The sequence below is a fragment of the Andrena cerasifolii genome, chromosome 11 (assembly GCF_050908995.1).
Source record: "Andrena cerasifolii isolate SP2316 chromosome 11, iyAndCera1_principal, whole genome shotgun sequence".
NCBI classification, from domain to species: domain Eukaryota; kingdom Metazoa; phylum Arthropoda; class Insecta; order Hymenoptera; family Andrenidae; genus Andrena; species Andrena cerasifolii.
The window spans coordinates 11,296,908-11,318,012 of record NC_135128.1 but is presented as its reverse complement, the minus strand read 5'-3'; the positions used below and the strand labels follow the sequence as shown (position 1 = coordinate 11,318,012).

General features: G+C 45.8%; 1 protein-coding gene across 1 annotated transcript in view; it reads right to left on the bottom strand.

Moving 5' to 3' along the window:
- Exex (motor neuron and pancreas homeobox extra-extra) overlaps positions 1-17,294 on the bottom strand; it is a 153,468-nt gene extending 136,174 nt beyond the window's left edge. Inside the window, exon 1 of the mRNA XM_076823014.1 lies at positions 17,287-17,294. The gene's annotated coding sequence lies outside the window, so the exon portion shown is untranslated. The remainder of the gene's footprint in view (positions 1-17,286) is intronic.
- Positions 17,295-21,105: the final 3,811 nt, after the last annotated feature.

Sequence of the window (21,105 nt, the reverse complement as noted above, 5' to 3'; positions counted from 1 at the left end):
CGAGCTGTCTTGAGGACTGCTGCTCGAGAAAGTTTTGTTACGCGTCCTTTCTCTGGATGACGGAGTATATTTGCCATAGGTGGTAGGTTTCCTTTGTTGTATATTGGTTGTTTGGACTGGTGAGTTGGATTTTAAAGGGGTGCAGTGATTTTTCACGTTTTTTGCCTGGTTTCGGTGATCTCTGCGATACAGCGGAAGGGTGGTAGCAGGTTCTGGACAAAATTTCTGCCACTCGGAGCAACCGAGGCGGCTGTGGAATAAATAATATATGCCGAAGGGTAACGAATGATCCAGAAAGCACCCCTGTTCAAGTAATTCTGGTATAAAGTCCCCAGTCGGTATATTCTCCGGATGGAATAACGGAAACCTTGGAATGGATGAAGGAAGATCGTTCTCAAGCGTAAAGGCTTCTCGCGATGCTTTTGCACTATTCTCAGCTTAGTTGATTCACTACCTCTTCTTTTAAGCTCCTCGCATACCCGACTTCTTCATCGAAACAGAGATGCAGAAAATTTGGAGCAGCAATTCCCATCACTCGGCGGTTAAGCTAACTTTGTCACACGATATTCCGCACGAAGTAATCTTCTTCCCTTGCAAACTTTTCCATTTACAAAGGGGACGTACCTCCGCGAGGCGAAACGTCGAAACGACCACTTTGCCAGCCACTCGATGCCAGGCCCTCTGGAATAACGTTTTGTCCGGGCGCAGCGGCCGTTTGCTGGCCGGGCAATGCGTCTGTCGTTAGAGATCTTAACGTTCTAATCAAGCATCCTAATGCAGCCACAAATTATTACAACCTCTCGTTGCGGGGGACCCCGGCAGTCGTTGAAGATCCCCGGCAAGCAGCCACGTAGCTCGAGAGGGAAACCGGACATAGCGGCCGGGCATTTGCATCCAAGTGGCGTCCGTTAGCAATCCTAGCCCAATAATCCCTGTTCCACGTCGTCTATCGGCAGACGCTATCGGCTAATGACAAAACTACAGGCTCCGGGACAGTGGCGCATCGGCCTGCCGCCTGCCTGGACGTCGGTATCAAGTTGTTGCCGGTCCAGTTCAGTTGGACCCTCGCTCTCTCTGGCCGAATGATAATTTGCAAGCCCTCTTCCCTGCTGCTCCGTCCACCTCCACAGGCCACCTCTTCCAGGGGCCCCCCTTTCCTCCTCCGTCCATTGCTACAACTCCCCCCCGTAGAACCACCGTCCTGTCGTCCCCCTCTACGTTCATGTCCACCCTTTGATTACGTCATACCCCTCGCGTCCCCTGCCCCCAATCCTCTAATTATATTCACTCGCCGCCGCTCCGACTCTCCGGCTCCAGGGGGTCCAATTCCGTTCACCTTTCATTACGAACTGGCTACGATTCCAGCGATCGAACCAGCCACGCTTGCTTTTTTTTTCTCCATCCCTCCTCTGTCGTCGTTCTTCTTTCGTCCTATCTCTCGGCACCGCTCACTTGTACAGCGGGCCAGAGCCGCCCGCACCCGTCTCCGTCGCACCCTGCCACGCGCTCTGTCTCCGTTCTATGCTCGGACTCCCTGGATCTCTGTTAACGGCCGGTGCATGTGCAGCCCGCGACTGGAATGGTGCCTCGGAATTTCCGCGTGCGTGCTGGATGTCCCCCGTGCGACAGGGGCGGGATTAAGTTCCCCGATAATTCGGCCGCGGGGTCGACTTGACTCGACGGCCGCCACCGGGTCCGTCACGCGGTGCCGTGCAACGCTGGCTGCGAGCAGCTCGTCGCTCCTCGAACGACGGGGAGGACTTGATCGAAGGATTGGTAATGGTTTCAGGAGAACTGTTGCGATAGAGGTTTTATTGTGGCGTAGGGGATGATGTAACGGGGTGGTGGATGAATGTGGACAGGTATATAATATTCTTGGAAGTAGGGAAAGTGATCTGCAAGGAAAGTTTAATTTTGGTGGATATAAAGGGAGATAAAGAGGGTCGCTCCACGTGTCCGTTTCCTTCAGCACATATTTGAGTTTGTGTAGTGGTATTTTGTAGGTCCGTTTAAATTGAAGTGATCCATTAGGGACGGTTACATAAGTAGGGGTATTTAAAGCCCCGCTGGGTTTCGCTTCACGAGCAATGAGAGCAGATTTCTGTGTCCTTCTTGGAAAGCGGAGTCATTATCATTTTCCGTCGCGGATAACTCAAATCCAGAGTGCACAGTTGGAAGATTGTCAAAACGCCGACGCGTTTAAGTGGCCAGGTTGAAAGTACGGGCGGTCTATAGCGGTTGGAGCACTTTCCAGGGCCGCGCGTGCTCCTCTGGCAATAAGACATTCGGAGATTTAGGGTGGCGAGGTGTTGCATGTTTCTCAGCGCTTAGACATAGTAATATTCAAAAGAGTGGGCGTTCCCACGGTGGCCGCCGCGTTTCTCAGCATCGGCCCGCGCTGGACGTGTTGATTATAAACTAATGGGACCCTGAAATATAGAGATATTATACGCGACGGCCAGTCGTTATTACTTCATAATTTCGGGAAAATTATTAAGGAAGGAAGTGGCTGTCTGCTCGCATAAGAAAGCTTAGCTATGTTATCTCTGGAAGATTTAGTAGGATCGCGCGCCACGAATAAGCCGCTTTATGCATAAGAGCGCTTCGAACACACACTACACTGGGTCTGGATGACCCGGCGTTAAATTCCTGCACCACTGAATGTTTCATAATGAATTTACATAAGTACGACGTAGCCGTTTCGGTAACGATATATTGATTTCGCTGGGTTTGCCTATTCGTTCAATCTTACGTCACCGATGCCGATTCAATCGAGGAGCATCGAGTAATTTAATTTCGCATCAGCTTGTACGATGTGTGTCCCTCTTGAACTTGGACGTTTTTGGGTAACATTAACGTTACAGTGTTTTAAGATTTTTTTCGAACATTATTCGTGAACCAGGCTGTGCTGGGAATAGTAGGAGAGACCGGAGCAAGTTGATACAGTTGATAAATTATCTCGACACTGTGTATACGTAGCTCCATTCGGGATTTAATTCTTTATTAGGTATATTTCTTTTTTGCTTACATCCAAACAACAATTTTTCATTTGTTCTGTATGCATTTCCTCAAGTTTTTATTTTCAATATATTAAAGAGGAAGGACCAAAGTATATTTTAGCATATTTGTTATTAAGAAGTTGCAAATAAAAATGACAAAAATTGAAATTGAAAAATGTATCAAATTGCCCCGGTCTCCTCTACCTAAATATAATATTTATCCACTAGATAACATCTGCATTCTGAATTGAAGAGTCCTTGTGGAAAACACTGTAAGTGTCAAAAACCAAAGTCTATACTACAGTATTATAATTGGTATGTAGAACATTTTCCGATAAAATATATTTTTTTTAATTTTGGCACTTACAGTGTTTTCTACAAGGACTCTTCAATTATTGCTGTGAAAAGTAGAAATCAAGCAGTAGCAGGTAAAAATTGACAGATTTCTCTGCGAGGCACAGTAAACGTGTAGCAATTGATCATAGACACCGTGGGAGACATTCTGCAAGACCCCATTTCGTCAGAGATAAATAGCCGATAGTCGAACGGCTCGAGGAGCACCCGAAAGTTCTGAATTATCGTCGCCGGAAAGTTCGAAGAATCCGCGGTTAATTTTGAATTCTTCGAAAAGCTACATCGCAGCTCAAACTATGCCGAAATTTTCTTATAATTTATGCGCGTACCGCGCGCCGCTGCCTTACACAGCCCCGAGAGTTACGACGCAATCCATTACGAAGCCCCCATCGGCACTCTTTCTTTAATTTTTTTTCCCCACCGAGAGCACGTTATCGTTTAATGAGTATTTCAATCGAGTCGCGTCGTATTTTCCTCCGACCTTCGATATATCGGTATATAATTAAAGCCCGGTAAAATGCAATTGGACCGCAGGAACGAATATTTTCATAAAAAATGTCTCGTTTCAGTGGTGATACTCCGATAACGAGCCGCGGAAACATCGTAATTTAATTAATAATTCAATTTCATTGAGGCTCTAATTAAAAAGATTGATACACGGTTAAATCGGCATTTATGTTGCCCGGGCCGCGGCGCAAAAACGCGGGCGCGCGCGCGCGCGCTACCTTTTCTAAATTGAAATAATACGTTCTTTGCACAAACAGCCCAGCCACCGCGACCAGACACGAGAGTAATTAGTCGTCCCGCGATGTTCGGCCGCCTATAGGAACTTGAACGTTTTTCGGGGTAAAATTCATCGCCGATGAGAGTAACGACGAAGCGGTGCTCGGGGGGGGGTGGAGTGGTCAGGGGTTGTGACCAACGTCGTCTACCTCCAAAAATCATTTTCCACGATCGAGCCTTGCGTTTCACGGTAATGCGAGTGGAAGCGATTATCTCGAGCATATGACGGTGCATTTTAGCGGCGGTGCAGCCCGGTACGGAGCCGATCCAACGCGTCACCATAAAACTAACCGACTGACTAACTAACCGCGCGTATAAATATGCAATTAACGACGATTGTCGGGCAATTTTCGCGGGATTTACAGTGTACAGAGTGATACCCCCGATCGGCGTTCAGCATGGTTAATAGGGAGAGCATGATTGGCGTAATAAATAAGTCATTATCGGGCGTTTTCGCGGGATTATTTAATCAACGAAGAAGGAGCGGTTCCTTTCTGATCGCGCTCCCTCTGACATTTCCATATAATCGTCGTTTCTCTCCCCCTCCAGTTTTCTGGATACCACATGTATATTAATATTCCGGATGCACGCGAGGTGCCGAAATATTTTAATCATGGCTAATTGGCGAGTAATAATGGAGTTCCACGGCGTCCATGGTAACTGGCTGCCTCGAGTTCCTTCGGATTCTCTCCCGCTGAAGGAGCTAAGGAGGCGGCCCCGACTGTTGTCCACGGTTCCGCCATTGAATTCGGACCATCCTGACTCCTCGGGTGTCTGGACACTTCTGGTATTTCCAGTGTCGCGTAATAATTTCAACGCTTTGATCGCATGCCTAGCTTCGCGCACTAATAACCGGGGAAATGCGCTGGGGATATTTAACTCTTCACGCTCTACGTGCGCTAGCTATCTTATCGGCTCGCGTACGTTTCGAGTAATTCTTTATTCCATGGTCGTTTGGGAAATAGAACGTAAAACTGCGGGGAATTAGGCGAGGCTGGTGGATAATATCTTCAACTTCCACGTTATTGAAACGTGTTCTTTGTTTGCGAGAAGATCGAGCCGGGGATCTACCTGGAAACTAAGGTATGCTGTGCTATGTCTGGCTGTGGTATAAAATATAGAAAACACAGCTTAACTTAGTTTTTGGTGGAAAAGCTTCCATAAGGATGTATTGAAGCTAATTTTGTTAAACTTAGCACAGCATAGCATAGCTTAGCTTAAATTCTAGGTGGATCCTCAGCTTCGCTGTAAAATTACAGGCTTTTTTGCACTACTTCGTTTAAATTTGCACCAATCATCGTAGGTTCAACGGATACAGCGACAGCCATTGATTTTAAGAAATTTTTTGAATTTTTGATTTTGAACGATGTGAGTAAATTTCATGGTTACCGTTTAGGCATCTCTTTTTGACAGCGCTGCACTAAGCGCTACCTAGAAAATGCTTCAAGACCGAAAACATGAAAGAAAAATTTGTTTTGCACCCTAATGAGTGTGTCAATAAATGCCAAAACCATATTTTAGGATATGTTATATCCCCTTCTTGTAAAAAATTCATAAAGATCGCCTATTTTTCTAGCGTTTTGACCGAAGGGTCCCTTAACGCAAATGTGATCCAAATTTTACCTAGCCATCTATTGAATTCAAATCGAATATAGGAGTTTGATTACGTTACGTAGATTTAACATACATAACTGCAAGTTAAGCCTGCTCACTCGAGAACTAAAGTAGACAGCAATCTCTTGTCGACTCAATTCTTCCTTTTAACCCCACCGATGCATGGCGCCAGGTAGATTCACGCTCCACAGCGCAGGTTGAATCGTCAGGTCCGTGCTGCCGTTCGATTTACAAATCTTCTAGATGCGCCCGAAGATAGGGCCGCGCAATTCGAGCGCGTGCAAAATGTTTCATGCAAAAGTATCCCGTTACCACGGCCGAGGTCGTTTCAATCCTTGTAATGGAGGTCCAGTGGTCGAATTTAATTCGAATACGGTATAGCGGCTAGGGTGACGGTCTGGCCAGGAACAGAACCAGAAGAGGGTTGCTAAATATTCAGGCATTACGGCTCTGCATAAATTCATTTCATTATAGCGCCACCAAACATTGCTTTTGATGCTTTCCGCTCTTCCCTACCCCTTCCTCCACCCTCCCTGCAACTGAGCCACCCCCGCGCTCGCTGCCCTCCGTAGTATCGTTCGCAACCGCTCAGGGCGCTCTCCGCGCTGCATTCCGCTTTCTCGCCCCCCCCCCTTTCTTCTCACTCCATTCTTCCCGATCGCACCCTTCCTCGCAGTAAGTACCGCCAGGTCCATTCGACGTCCGTTCCGTCGAGCGATTCCGGGCGAACTGGCGCGAGAGATCGAATTTCGTCGATATCTCGCATTCATTTCGCGAATTTCCCTCCCCTCCCCATCTACTTCTGAATTTTCCTCCCTTCTGTTATTCGGCTGATAGCTCACCGTGCTAAGATAATCTTGGCTAACCCACTCCAGGCGATTCATGAACCTGCTTCGCGTCGGTTCACTCTGATGAATTAGTTAATTCGTAATCTGCACGGTCCAATTGATTCATTGATTTTTATTGGCGCTGGGGAAATGAGCAGTTTGTGCCGCAACAGGGATGGGAGAAATTTGTTTTCAAAATGGACCCTTGAGAAGTAAAGAATTCTACACAGCTGGAGACTTCAGAGGGATAGTGTTCAGAGTCTGTCATGTTGCAGAATTAGGTACAACACAGGATACCCTCGAGTTTTGATAACCTCAATGCTACCAGAAATTTTTCACCCTTACGAAAACTACTGTGGCCTCATCAGGAATAGCTGAAAGAAGAGAGAACTTGCAAAAATTTTACCCTTTGTTATCGCTGCCATCTTCCTCGCGATTACTATTAGAATTTACCTAGCGGGAGGGTTCGGGGAATGAAAGATTCCCGATAAAGCTTCGCAATAAACCGAACGCTACGAGCCGCTTTGGTTATAGTGACTAAATTACAGTTCGCTCTACCCTTATTGTTTTTTTTACCCTCTGCACCCGTCGGCGTGCAGGCGCCATTATTCTGCTCGTAGAGACGTTCGATCTGGGCTCATCGAACTCACGATACGTCAGTGGCACGCAGAGAAACGCGGGGCACCGTGGACGTGGTGTGCAAAGCGGCAGGCTGGCCTCTCTCATGCATATGGAGCGTTTCATTATATTAAACCCTTTCAATGTATAATTTACTTTTGCGTGAGTCATTTGAGATCCGGCCTGTGCACCACCATAGGTGGAACAGAGGGACTCTGTAACATCGCCCAGGCCCTGAAGATAGCGTCCGACAGGAACCGATAGAGAGCTCGGTATACATTATCCTTCACGTGCGATTTTCACGGAAGTTTTGCTTCCTTCACACCTTTATTGCGACAAGCCTTTTTTGCATACTAGTTAGCGCGGGCGCGTGAAAACGCGCGTCCACCTTTCTTTTCACATGGAAAATTATCGCGTCGGACAGCTCGCCCGATAGACTCCGATTTTAATTATTCCTGGATGGTAATTTTATGCTTCAGCGTCTCGGGACTGGTCGATGGGAAATTGGAGAGCATTTAAATTGCGCTAGCGCGATGTACCTAGTCGTCGGATTCGCGCGGCAGTGTAACTTTTAAACTCTGTGTAAAGGAAGGGCGGAAGATTTTGGAAGTGTGTGCTGCTGATAAAAATGAATGATGGGTTTTTAGTTAGGGTATGTTAAATTACGAGGACTCTTCATCTTCTTTGTCTTCTTCTTCTCCTCCCACGCTTGTACCATATAACTCTTTCGCTTCGTGCGTTACAGTTACTCTTTCAAGTATCGAGGTACAGTTACCCCGAACAAATTCTGTACTTAATTTATTTCTGTGATTGGAGATAGCCCGTCTCGAATTTTCGAGCACGAAGGAAGCCCATCCGTGCCCAGAGATATCAATATTCTACCAGCGCGTTAATACATCAATCCCGTATTTTCTTGGCGCGATTATGGGTCTAATTAACGGCGGCCTTCGTTCATTATGCAAATGACCGTAAGAACGCATGAGCGAGCGCGTAATTCTCAGCGTGGGGCCCCACTTAAAACGTAATATAACAAAGTGAAGTGCAATTAGCGGGGACGCAAAGGTATCGTTAATTAGCGCGCGCCGACTTCTGGCTCCTTTATTATTTAACCGCGTATCCAGTTACCTTGCCGGCCACAAAGGAACAAATAGGCGGACTTTGTCTACTTCATCCGCGGAAGGTGTAACGGTTGCCGCGCGAAAACCGTGCTACCTCGAAAGAAAAACGATATATCTTGTGTTTCTATTGTAATTACGTTTCAAAACGAAACAGAATTCCCGCGGACCACGAACACTGACCTGGTCTGTTTATAAAACACCCGCGTCATAGATCCAGCAGATAGAAATTTCATTTATCGAGCTAGAGAGAATAAGAGACCACCGTTCAACGAACTTAATCCATGGGTCACGTGGAAGGATTCAAGAACCGTTTCGTTAATTTACACGACATTTGCCAGCTTCCCCGTAGGTGGAACGTCTGCGGGGTATCAACAGCGGCGAACGCACGATATTATTGAAATATGCATGAGACGGAGGCTAAAAACCGACGGATTAAATTCGGTAAGGATTAAAGCGAAATATTACGCGCAATCGTGATCCGGGAATTCGCTTTTTTCCATTATTCTGTATACGGGAGACCTTATTAAAGCGGCTCGTCAGAGATCAAACGCCGTCAGAAAGAATTTAATCTGCGGACAATGAACGAGTTTCGGAAAATTGTTACTCCGCCGAGAACCCGCCGGGAGAGGGATGGTATTTCCTAGCGTTCCGGCGGCTTGAATGAACGTTTATTTCTATGGGGGAAAATTGTCGCGGGCGAAGACAGAAAGTGCGGTTTTTCCTCCTGGAGGAACGCGCGGAGCGTTTAGCCGCGCGACGGGCCGCGCCGCGCTTCGACGGACGAAAGTTACATTAATTTTCAGGGTGTTTCGCGGACGTTGAAAAATATGCAAACCACCCCTTTTTAGCCGCCAGCGCGCGAGCGTATTCTGGTTTCTGTCTGAGCAGCGTGCTCCGGGGTCCGCTGGGTGAATCGGACATCCACAGTAACACAATTAGACCAACAATCGATAGCAGTTGCTAGTGATGAATATGAACCTGTTCTCGCGTCACCGAGGAGCAACGCTCGAAGAAAATGAACCAGAACTGTTGGTCAACATCTCGAAAGTTTGATCCAAATTATGAATTTCGACAGGCTTTGTTGCTATTTGTTAGAAGTAACATTTTTCAAAATGTAGAGCACGTAGTGCTCCAAGGGAGAATCTAATATTGAGATTGGGAGAGGTGCTGCTACAGATTTACTGTAGAATAGTATGAATTTTTACTTAATTATATTGGATAGCATATCGATCCTTTATGCAGAGGAATCTAGCTCATTTCTTTGAATGACAAGTGGCGTAAACTGTACAATGATTGGCACCCTAAAGGGAAATTCCAATTGGAATGTCTGTATTTATTTCTGAATTTTTTATATGGCCTTAATTTTCAGTTATTATCGATGATTATGGATTTCTCGTTAAATTAAAACACTTTGAGTACCTATTAAGTCTTTTATTTTAAAAGTATCCAATGAAAAACAAAAATGGGCATAAAAGTACGTAGTTAAAAACAAAGTTTAAACAGACTATTTCATTCACTATTAAATAACTTGGTAAATCTAATTCAATTCATTATTTAGTCATAAAGCGATAAAATATACTTACTCCTTATCACAATTTTAAGGAAACGCTTAAAACTCAGCCCTTGTCCCACCGCTACCTTTAAGACCTTTTTTGTGGTGTTGGCAGATGTGAAATGTGTAGTTCAACTACTGGAATCTGCAGTGTTGTAGTGAAGGAAAAATAAGAAATTGTAAAACAGTACTTTCTAAGCTCGTAGTTCTTAATATCTGGCATTTTAATCAGGAGTGCCAATGATTAATGCAGTTTACCCTATTTCGAGCAGTGTACATGTACTGTCAAAACGGTAGTAAGAACTTTGTCCAGTCCTATGGAGATTTGAAATGCTCGTTCAATTAAGTCTGCGTATCGCTAGGATATCCTAGAGACTTCATTGTGCCTCGGTTCACCTAATCGGCGCCCCATTCTTATTCAAGGGGATAAAGGGAACGCGAAATGAAATATGACTTTTTTGTCGTTCGCGGGACACAATAAATATCGTAGCCCAGCGACAGCAGACTTTACGGAGCAAAAGAATAGAAATTAATTAATGCGGCATAAGCTTAATCCGCGGGGACGTTCCTCTGTTCGAGCTCGGGAAACGTTTGAACTTTTCGCTAGGAGCCACCCTGACCACATACCCAGCCGCCTTCCCCTTGTCCAGTATAGGATTTCATCCCCCATCCCCGTCGCACGCCCGCGCCCTTCACCCCTGGCGAAACCATCCCCTATCTCATTTGGCCTCATTGTGCCTTAGCGTCCATTGTTTTTTAAATTACGAACCCCACTTCTGTCAAGCAGAACTCGATTTCATTTTTTGTTGGTACTGTCACTTGCCTGAAACGTTTCTATCGCGATTCCACCCCCCCCTTCAGCCCGTGCAAGTTGCCTTTGCGCGGATTAGCCGAAAGCGTACGAGCGAATGATAATCAACTGGCCTCGCGGAAATGTCGGAGGAACGGTCCGTCGAACTATCAAGCGACGTTAATGGGTAATTTGCACGACACCACCCGAGCCGTTCGCGCCTGCCTGTATATAGAGTCATTGTTTGGAAAAACGGAATTATTCCGGGATACCGTAGAAAGCGAAATATTGCATCGAATTTTCAGCTGGCGGTAAACGTTATATTGATGATTGCTCGCTATGTTCCGACGGACCTTGATATATGATTATGTTTTAAAGCGTGAGTGCAAATTACAGTTGCGAATTGTTGCATCAAGTTATCATTAAACGTCAATCCTGTTGGTATTGCGTTATTTTTCGGAGGACAGTGGATTAACGTTTGAGAGTGATCTCTGCGATGCTGTTTATTTACCCCTCAGGGCTTCAGGTTCGTTTCGTTGGTGGTTATTCTCTAGAAGCATGTCCCCAAAATAGGAACTGCCGATCCCGGGGTGTCTGAGCTGTTTCGCTTCTGTTGAAGCCTTGCAAGAGGCTCGACCGTGAACAGAGGTGTGAAAAGGGGTGATATAGTATTTACGAAAGTAGACAGTGTTCAGTTAATGTAAGACGAGTCCACTCTGTTCCTAAGCTCCTGCTAGTGGTCTCAATAATGGAGCTACATTCTTGGTAGCTATTCCTCAAGCACAATGAGCACTTGCGTCAACTTTCCTCATTCCACTTTGCACGCCTATCTTTTCTACTACTTCCACATCCGACAGGCTACTCTTCCACTAACCTTGATAACCACCTCCCTGCCTTCTTCCCATCAGCTCCAAACGATTTAAAAACACCTGTCATTCACAGAGGTCCTCCTACGGTTCACTGAAACCTACTCGCGCGAGATGCACTCGTGCACCAAGTCCTCTAATCATCAGCAATCACTTCCTTCCGCCACTAATTACCTCTTTAACCATTCGAACAACACTTCACTCGCAATGAAAGCCACCAGCCCCTACGGTACACAGTCTGAATAGCCCGAACGATAATGAGGAAAACTCGCAGCTAGCCCTAAGTACCGCAAACCAGAGGAATCACCGCATGATTTTCCCGGTGGCGCGAGGGCATTGAATGATTCCCAGCTGGGGCGGATGACTGGAGCGGGGACGGCCCGTTACAAAAGCCGCATTCTTTCGAGAAGCACGTACTCGACCTTCCCATCGATAGCTGTCATCGATAACGCCCGAGCATGACACTTTCACGCGCGCGCGACCCATTTGCCGGCATAAATCATTGGAAACGAAAACATATCCCCGCGGCCACGCAAATTTGCCAACACCCGACCGCAGGTGAGAGGAACGGAGAGCCGGAGAGAGAGCGAGAGAGTGAGAGATGATGGCGTTGGCCCTCTCCGGCGGGAATGCCACAGAGAGAACGATCAGTAACGAGTGGAACGCAGACGGAGGCAGGGGCGCGAGAGAGCGAGGCATCGAGAGCGCGTAAACAAACGCGAAATCATGACACGGCCGCGGACCGCGGGCCTATGTGTGGGTCCCATGTCCCGTGTACACACGGCTCACGGACACCGGTAAACGGTAACAGAGTCGAAGAGTCAGCGAGAGAGCAGGAGGGAACAGCGGTTGGAGCGAGAGGACCCGACGCGGCGCGGCGCGGCGAGGTGTTCTAGCGTGGATGACTCGTCATTGCCGTGGGGCGCGCGTGCCACGCACACAGCTCCGTCCTCGGGGTGCCGCGACCGTGTGCACACGGCAAGTAGCGTGCGTGTGAAACGCGAGCGGGTAACAGCGATGCCACTGGCCGTTCCGCGCTGATCTGTATATATCGCGGTCTACACAGACCCGTGGACCTCCTGCACGTGCAACGGGGCAACACACTCGGCCACGCCGGTCGGCCGGCGCTCTCTCTGGCAGTCATCGCCCACACCAGCACCACTCAATTACTCGCGGCACGCTGTGGAATCATTTACCCAATCATTTAGTTACATCAACGCAACGCAACGCGACTGCCCGCCGCACGGTCAGTTTCGCGGGCTTGCCCGGCTGTTTCGAACGCGTGCGGCGGAGGGTGAAGGGGGCACGCACACGCGGGCTTTCCAGAGATCAGAGGAAACGCTGAAGAGAGAGAGAGGGCGCACCAGGGGACAGGTCGCATGCGGAGGCTATTGTGTTTCGCCACGCGGGACCCGGTGTGTATCGTTACCCTGTTGATTTCGTGTTATATCGTTATGATGACGGTATAATAGCTCCGCTGATGCTCGGCCCTGGATAGATGCACTTTGACGCGGACGGGCCGGGGCGTTCAGTCGCGAGCTTCGTGATCGGGGGAGTTGGGCAGGATAGGGACACGTGCTTGGGTGGGCTTCTTGGGCCTCAGCAGGAGAAATGGTCAGTTTCCAGGTGCCTCAATGGAGTCTGGCAGGATTTCGAAATGGATTCACGATGTCCCTCTGTTTGCGTTGATAGGCATCTTCTTTGGCGATCGTTTGGTGGGGCTTTAGGTGAAGTCTGAGCTAAATTTATCTGTTTAGATGCTAGCGTAATGAGTTAGCAGAACGTCACTTTGGTGAACAGATAGGATTCTGTCGTTTCTGCATGCCAAAGTGTTCGGCCAGTGTCTGGGGCTGCTGCTGATACGCGTTGCATTATGAAATTGTGTGTTGGGGAGATGAGTATTCTTTTGAACACTCTTAGGATGGAGGATTTGCTTAGGAGGGTGAAATTTCCTATGATTTATGAATGGTGCCATGATAGGACACGTCGCTTTTTAATCCTCTGGTACACCCTTCTCTTCTCTATACTCGTTGACATCGATTTCTTGGGTCACTTAATCAGAGACCTGTGGGTCTAAAATTGTAGGTGGAGCTCATTCATCTTCGAGAAGTAAACAAACTTCATATTCTGCTAGTTGCATGCCTGACAGGGCTAATAAATGCTATATCAGAACACATATCCTTCTTCCCACTTATCAACGGGACATTCCACGCGAACTCGGACAGATTTCGGAGTAAGTATTCGTAGATTGCATCGCGCCCGATGTTAAAAACCTGCATTTGTTTAAAATAATTGCACAAAAATGGTTAAAATTTTTTTTTTTAACTGAAATAATTTTTTCTTAAAACTTCAATGTCTTCTCTATAAGCACCGTAAAGCTCATCTCCGTCCGTTTACTACTTCCATAGCTATAATGTATTGAAAAAAAGTTAGCACTTAACTTCAAACAGCAGTAAAATCGACATTTTTCAAAATTTCGAAAAATCCTTCGAGGTACGTTTAAATATCACTAAAGACTACAACATATTCAAATTTCAGTAATCTACGAAAACTTACTCCGAAATCTGTCCGAGTTCGCATAGGAATGTCCCCAACACTAAACGTAACATAAACCACTAAGCTCCGAGTGCGACTCGAAGTCACTAGCACGATCTGAGCATCGAAACACGGAAGATAGAAGGAAATACCCATCAAAAACAGTGGAAAAAGTGGATGCAACTCTACTTGCAACGATCTTCCCAATTTTTAAGCCCCGGTAGCCAGGGACACGATTATATATGAAAGGGATTAAACTCGTTTATGCAAGGAGGCAAAGGGAAACCCTGACACGGTGGAGCAGCAAAGTGTAGCATCAGCGGTTGTTCCATCACGCGGGGCCAATCGTAGCAAACTTCCATTCCCCGGCAAGTCCGGATACATCCTCGAAAAGAGGAAAAAAATCCATCGGCGTGGGTGGGGCCGGGACGGGTGGTATATTGCAGATCAATACAATTGCACGTTAGTGCTAATAAATAATAGGCGGTGGGAGCAGAAAAAAACGCGCAATGCAGCAACGAACGCAACACACAAATAATACGCAATACATCAACCACGCCGGTAGGTAGGTACGTACGTGCCTTCTCTCTCTCCCACCCGCCTTTCTCTGTCTCCCTTCCGCCTCCACCGACGCCAGTCCCCTTTTTTTCTGCCCCGCACCTATAACCGTGCAAGCACCACCCCCGGGGCACCGCCATTTCCGGACAAATAAACTCTAGTCGACGTAATTTTTACGCCGGCCGCCAAACGCGACGAAAAGCGAGGAACGCCAGCGCTGCCCCGACGAAACAACGAGCAATTGCACCCCTTTCTTGGCCATCTCTCCAACACTCCTCCACCCGGCGAGTACGCGTACGCTTCCCGTTCACAAATTACCCCTTCGCTGTCTCAAGACACCTGCCAAACGCGCGCAAAATTATTTCACCCCAAGAAGATTGGACGAGACGGACAGGGTGAGATTTATGATCGAAGTGGACGCGAGGACTGGGTGAGGAAGAGGAATGGAACGACGCGGAGGGTGTCGAAAGGGATCGGGAAAGGAGATTCGGGAGCAAATTAAGAAATTAAGAACGAGACAGTGGCTCGCGAGGGACGAAGACAGTGCTGGCAGCCCACGCGTTTTCCCCCCCATTAATTAAGAGTGATTAATGTTATGCGGTCGAGGGCGAAGGGTCAGCGCGGAAAGGTTCGGCGACGCCGTGGCTGTCGAACATTAGTTAATTTTGAAAAATTGCGCTAAACACGCCGCCCGTGAATTGGCTTCTGGGGGGGCTTTGGCAGGCCAATCGGGAAGAGACGTGCACACGTAGGTGTGTACCCTCTCTCCACCTTTCACCCTCCCCCCGTGCAAACGCGACGACCAGGGGCTGCTGCCGGTAAACCCCTTTCGCGTCCCTAAAAAGCGTTTCCCCGCGTCCCCGGGTTCGACCCCCCTACCCCCGACTCTTCAGCCAGCAACGACCCCAACCCACCCACGCACACGTTAATGCCTGAAAAATGTACGGCAATTTTTTATTTTTTAATACGCTCCTTGTCGCTCTCGCTCCCCCGTGCCGCTTCTGTTCCTCTCCGGGCAGCGGGGCTCGCTCTTTCGCTCGCTCTCTTCCGGTCGAGCTATGCGTGATGTAGCGCCTCGTTCGGCCTCGGCTCGCTCGCTCCCGGCCTCGGCTTTTTTCGCTCTATCGATAATTTGTTTGGATAATTTCCAATGCTATTGATCTAGATGTACATCCTGCAGGATGTATACAATGCCTATATGCGTCGCGCACAAAGCACACGGATAGCCGGGGCGAGAGGAGGGATAAAAAGAGGGACACGCCAGCGTAGGAAAGAGGAAACGGCAGAGGAGAGGGTACGGCCTGATCGTGAGTTACTGACGTTTTAGTATTTATCCATCTACGAGCTCGTTTCCCGCGTATCCGCTTAGACGGCCGAGATACCTGCACGCGCTTTATACGGAGTGTCCGGGATATCGTGGTGAAATTGGGCGAGAGGTGATTCCTTATTGAATGCACGAGGATCATGCCTGGAATAAATTTTTTTGCTTCATTGCATGGCTTCCGGGAAAAATGATTTTAAATGTGGAACTACTTTGCACTGGTTTCTTTACGCGAGAGGCAATTTCTTGGCATACGTAGATATATTCACCTGGCGAGTTTTGTGGGGTTGAAGACATCGAGAAGAAATGAAGTAAAGGAGTACTTTGTCATTCGAAAAGCTTAACGGGTCATACCACCTTGACCAGGTCAAGAAGTACCTCATTTTTGGGAATTTATTTCTAAGTGACGGAAACACGTTTTTCGATTAAAATTTTTCAATAAAGATAGACACATCTTTGAATGATGTATACATTTTTTCCAGTTTTCTTTAGAAACAAATATGGCGATCGAGAAAGCGATGTTATTTCCGATGAACAGGCTTTTGAAACAAAATTTGAAGAGTGGAATAATTAATAAAACTAAATTGTCTATCGGCCGACGTTCAATTTTGTCGATTGTTTGAAAAATAACATAATAGCTACACTTTGAAGCAAAAAGTTCAGTTTCGTGTGCAAGAAAATGGACCTTTATTTACGCGTAAGTCAGGTAAACATTAAAATATCGAAAAAATTGAACGTCGGCCGATAGGCAATTTAGTTTTATTTAATATTCTATTGTTCAAATTTTCTTTCAGAATCCTGTTCATCAGAAATAACGTACATTGTCCTCTCGATCGCCATATTTGTTTCTAAAGAAAACTTGAAAAAAAATTGTGTATGTTATTCAAAGACGTCCCTATCTTTATTGAAATATTTTGATCGAAAAAAGTGTTTTTGCCACTTAGAAATAAATACCCAAAGATCCCGTATTTCTTGATCTACCCAAGGTGGTCCCCTCAAGTCGTTAAAAATTTACTCAACGTTTCTTATTTGTGTCTTAACAAAGAATTGCCTCTCCATCGATTACACCACACTTTACTGACCACCGTGTAGATGCACTCAGCTGAATCCTCGTGCACAGATAACTCCATACGGATGTTTTCGGCCGCCGCGACGTAATATTTCGTTAGCCGTAGGGCTGCGCGGATCAGGCGGGGGAGGCGACACACTTTGATGAATCGCCCTCGTCGCCGATACCGCAGATCGACAGATACGATGGCGGTACTGTCGTTGCACGGATTTCCGGTGACAGCCGATGAGAAAAAAGAAAGTCGATGGGGTCGACAGGTGCGCCGATCCCGGCTTCAAGGACTGGATGATCCTGTCACCGAGAGCCGTCTGGGCACTTATGCGAACGTGAGAAAAGGCCATTCGATGGTCAATTTGCGGGACCATCTTTTTCTGCACGCGTATACGTACTCGCGCGACGAACGGAAGCTTTACTGTGGTCGTTATCGTCAAATCCTTTTCATGGGAGCAGCGTTCCTGCGATGTTGAAGGATAATTGAAGAAGGTGATACAAAATTGAAAGAGCAAGGAGGTGGGGTTAATTTTTAATTAATATAAGGGTACTACGTTGCCACCTGCTTAGACCTACGCAAGCTTTGTTGAGCTACTTGAGTTGAAGATAGATTGTAAGAAGGTAGCCAAGCGTCTGACCACAAAGGGTTTAATCTACTGTGCTCTACTGAGACTTTACACTTCTCTGTTTTAAGGGGTTATGCTCAGTCAGGAGGCCGAAAAAAGGGTGGTCTTTGGAAATTTTTTACTCAAAAGCTATAACACATTTCTCAAAAAATCTTTTTTCCTTTTAAGGATTGCATCTAGTACTGCGCATCGTAATTTTTTTATTTAAAAATATTTATCAATAACTAAGTTATTGTCCATCACTCGAAGGCTCTCTAAATAAAAAGGCTTCTGCGGTGACCACTGCTGCTCGAAAGTCGATCACCTAAAATAAAAAATTCAAAAGAATTTACTTATTATATTATATTATCTAGTATTTGAACGAAGGATTTTTCGAAATATTGATTTGGGAAAAAATGGCTGATGTTTAAAGTAAAAGTTTCCATTTTTATCATAAATCGTGCCTGATTTTCGTCAATTAAAAGAAAACTAAGCATCGGATAAAAAAATGACCCCTTAACTTAGTACAGTAAATTCTCGTTAGGGTAAGTCGAAGAGAGATGGCCCACTTTTTTAAAAACAATCAGTACACCGTGAATTTAGTAGTTTTATACAGGACAAAAATATATTTGCAAGAGGAAATACAGTTAAATAAATAATATAAAATTGAATTGAAAAAATAATCATACATTTAAAAAATATAAAATAAAATTGCAGTCTATGCGAAAGGCCATCTCACCCGCAATTACCCTATAGGCTTCACGCTCGGGGCTCGCGGCGAGCTTACAACGCACAGCGTCGACTATTCCGAGCCGCCAATGGGAGGGTGCGCGAGTGAAGGAACTCGAGAGTGAGCGAGAGAGGAATCTTTCTCACTCTCGACGAAGAATTCCAAAAAATGAGGTAGTCAAATAACGGCAAAGTCAAAATGAGCTTATAACGAAAATTTACTGTAGTTTTAAATCTTTGCTCCGATCCATTAACTCTCTGATCATTACTATCGAGCACTGTGGCCTCAACTGTCAACCCCTGATTCCTCCTCGATCCCTCGTTAACCCTCCGCGCAATCAGCCCACACACCAGTACGTTGCATCAGTTCCACATCAATTCTCTGAGTCATTGACACTGTCACTCACACTCAGTCGGACAATATGTAGCAGAATCACTTTCCTCTGACATCAGCATTACTGGCGCGCAGCCGAAAGCACGTAGGTTGAAAGAATTTATTCTTGCTTACACTCGTCTCGTGGAAATCGCTTCTCCTTGCTGCTTCAAAGTGGAAAGGCGGAGGGACAGAGCACGGAGGGGAAAGAAAATGTTTGTGATCGCGAAGACAATGCGAAAATAATCCTGGAAAAAGTGGCGGAACGGGATCAGAAGGATAAGAGGGTGGAATGAGGTGAGACTTCTGCTCTTTCGCTCTCTCTCTCTCTGGGGGTTGCTTTTCACCTCACTTAACCCCTCATAGCGGTCGGCTTGGTGACCGAGGGCGTTTCAAGGGCCGCCGACCGGCGCGGATGCGCCTGCCTTCGTACCTACGAGTCAACTTTTAATTAGCTTTTCCGAATTACCGATGTAGCTCAGCTCGATTCACCGTTTCAGACTTCTTTGCCGTGCGAACAAAGAGAGAGCCTTGGGTGGTAGACTAGACCTTCCCCTTTCGCTCGACCGTGGTCTATCTTGGACAATGGCCAACTCGCTGATTACGGGGACCTTAATAAAAACGTCTCAATTAGTAAATAAGCACGATTTTGAAATTTCAATGAAGTCTCCCCCCAACCCCCGAGCTGTGTTTCGTACAAATTGGGGGTTAATTAGGATTCGCTGGCCAGTGCGAGAAATCTTGTGAAACGTTCTCGATGGATTTTTAACTGGGTACAATATTCGAGGGAGCTTGAAACAGTCCAAATAGTGTGTACAAGGGGATGATATTTTCAATATAATTGTGCAATCTAATCTTCGCTTCCAAACACTTTCGTGAAGCGGAAGTAAATATACATAGATGAAATAATATCAGCCTGGAAGGACTTCCATTAAGAAATTAATCAAATTCTGGGAATATGGTGATCCAGTTGAATTCCTTTCAGCTCTACGTAAAATTCTATTAAAAGTCGGGTCTTCACAAATGAATTGCGTAATCAGCTGCACTTGCACGACTAAAACAAGATTTCGTGAAGGATCGATACCAAGAATCTGTTTTCTGAGGGGACGTAGCATCTCTTGCATCCTTATTTAAAGGAAGGATCCTCTGTCTTCCTAAGTGGCTGAAATAAGAAAGTTTGGTAGCATTACTTCCAGATTCCACAGAAGATACAGCTCTTCCTCAAAGCTTAGGGGAGACCGGGGCTAGATGTCACAGGGGCAGGTTGTTACAAAGCAGTTTAAATTTTTTTCGCTTGTACTATCACTTCGACGATGAAGTGGCTGATGTGTTTCAACCATACACAGTTGTGTATGTTGTTTGTTTGTAGTCGGTTCACGCGTTGTCACTTTATTACAGTTTTTTTGTGTTTTCAGTACTAATAGTAACTTTTCTCTTTCTACAGAACAAACAGATAAATGTATGTAAATTAATATTACCACGTTTGAATCAGTGTTCCTTTAGCTACAGATTCGTACCATGAACATAAGAATACACCAAACTGGTATGAACTTATAGCTTTTGGTGTCAACCGGGGCAAGTTGTTACGCAAGACAAGGGGCTTGTTGTTACATACGAAAAGGGGCATGTTTTTACAGAGCGAAAGGGGCATGTTGTTACATTCTATTTAGTAATTAATTTATTAATTTAACCCTTTAGTTACCACGAGTCACTGTAGTAGCTTCCCGCTAAAACCTAAAAAGATTTTTTTAAAAAGTTTTAAAAAGGAAACTGATGACATAAAAAGAAAAAAACATAGAGTAAAGAAAAGGCAGATAGGACATAAAACCACCACAAATAATAGACACGTGTCCCTGTATGAAACGGACGACGATAATTAGTGCAACTGATTTCAGTAGCTTTTTATTATTTTTAAAATAGATTGTTTATTGTATATTTATTGTAATAGATTCTTACCATTAATAAATTTACTCTTGTCCAAGAAACCATAATTATATTACTCATAATAAGCCTCGTTTCGTAAAATTTAATCCTGTAACAACTTGCCCCGTATTGTGTAACAGCTAGCCCCTACTCGGGGCACGTTGATACAACATGTCTCGACCTTCAAAATGGCTTGTTTAAAAGTCATGGTTTTCATTTAATTGCATGCGATAGCGGTCATCGGTAGAGGAAAGAACGTACTTTAACTGAGAGTCATTGATAGTATTGAATATGGAATGCAAAAAAAATAAAAAAACCTGAAAAATGTAACAACTACCCCGGTCTCCCCTACACAGAATTTCTTTATAAAATTCTCAAGATTTATGACTACATGTATAGTGACTAGTTACCACGACGTGTGAAACGAAGGGTTACTATCTCTGAAAATAATTCGAGCCCGATAACCAATCATTGCTCGGA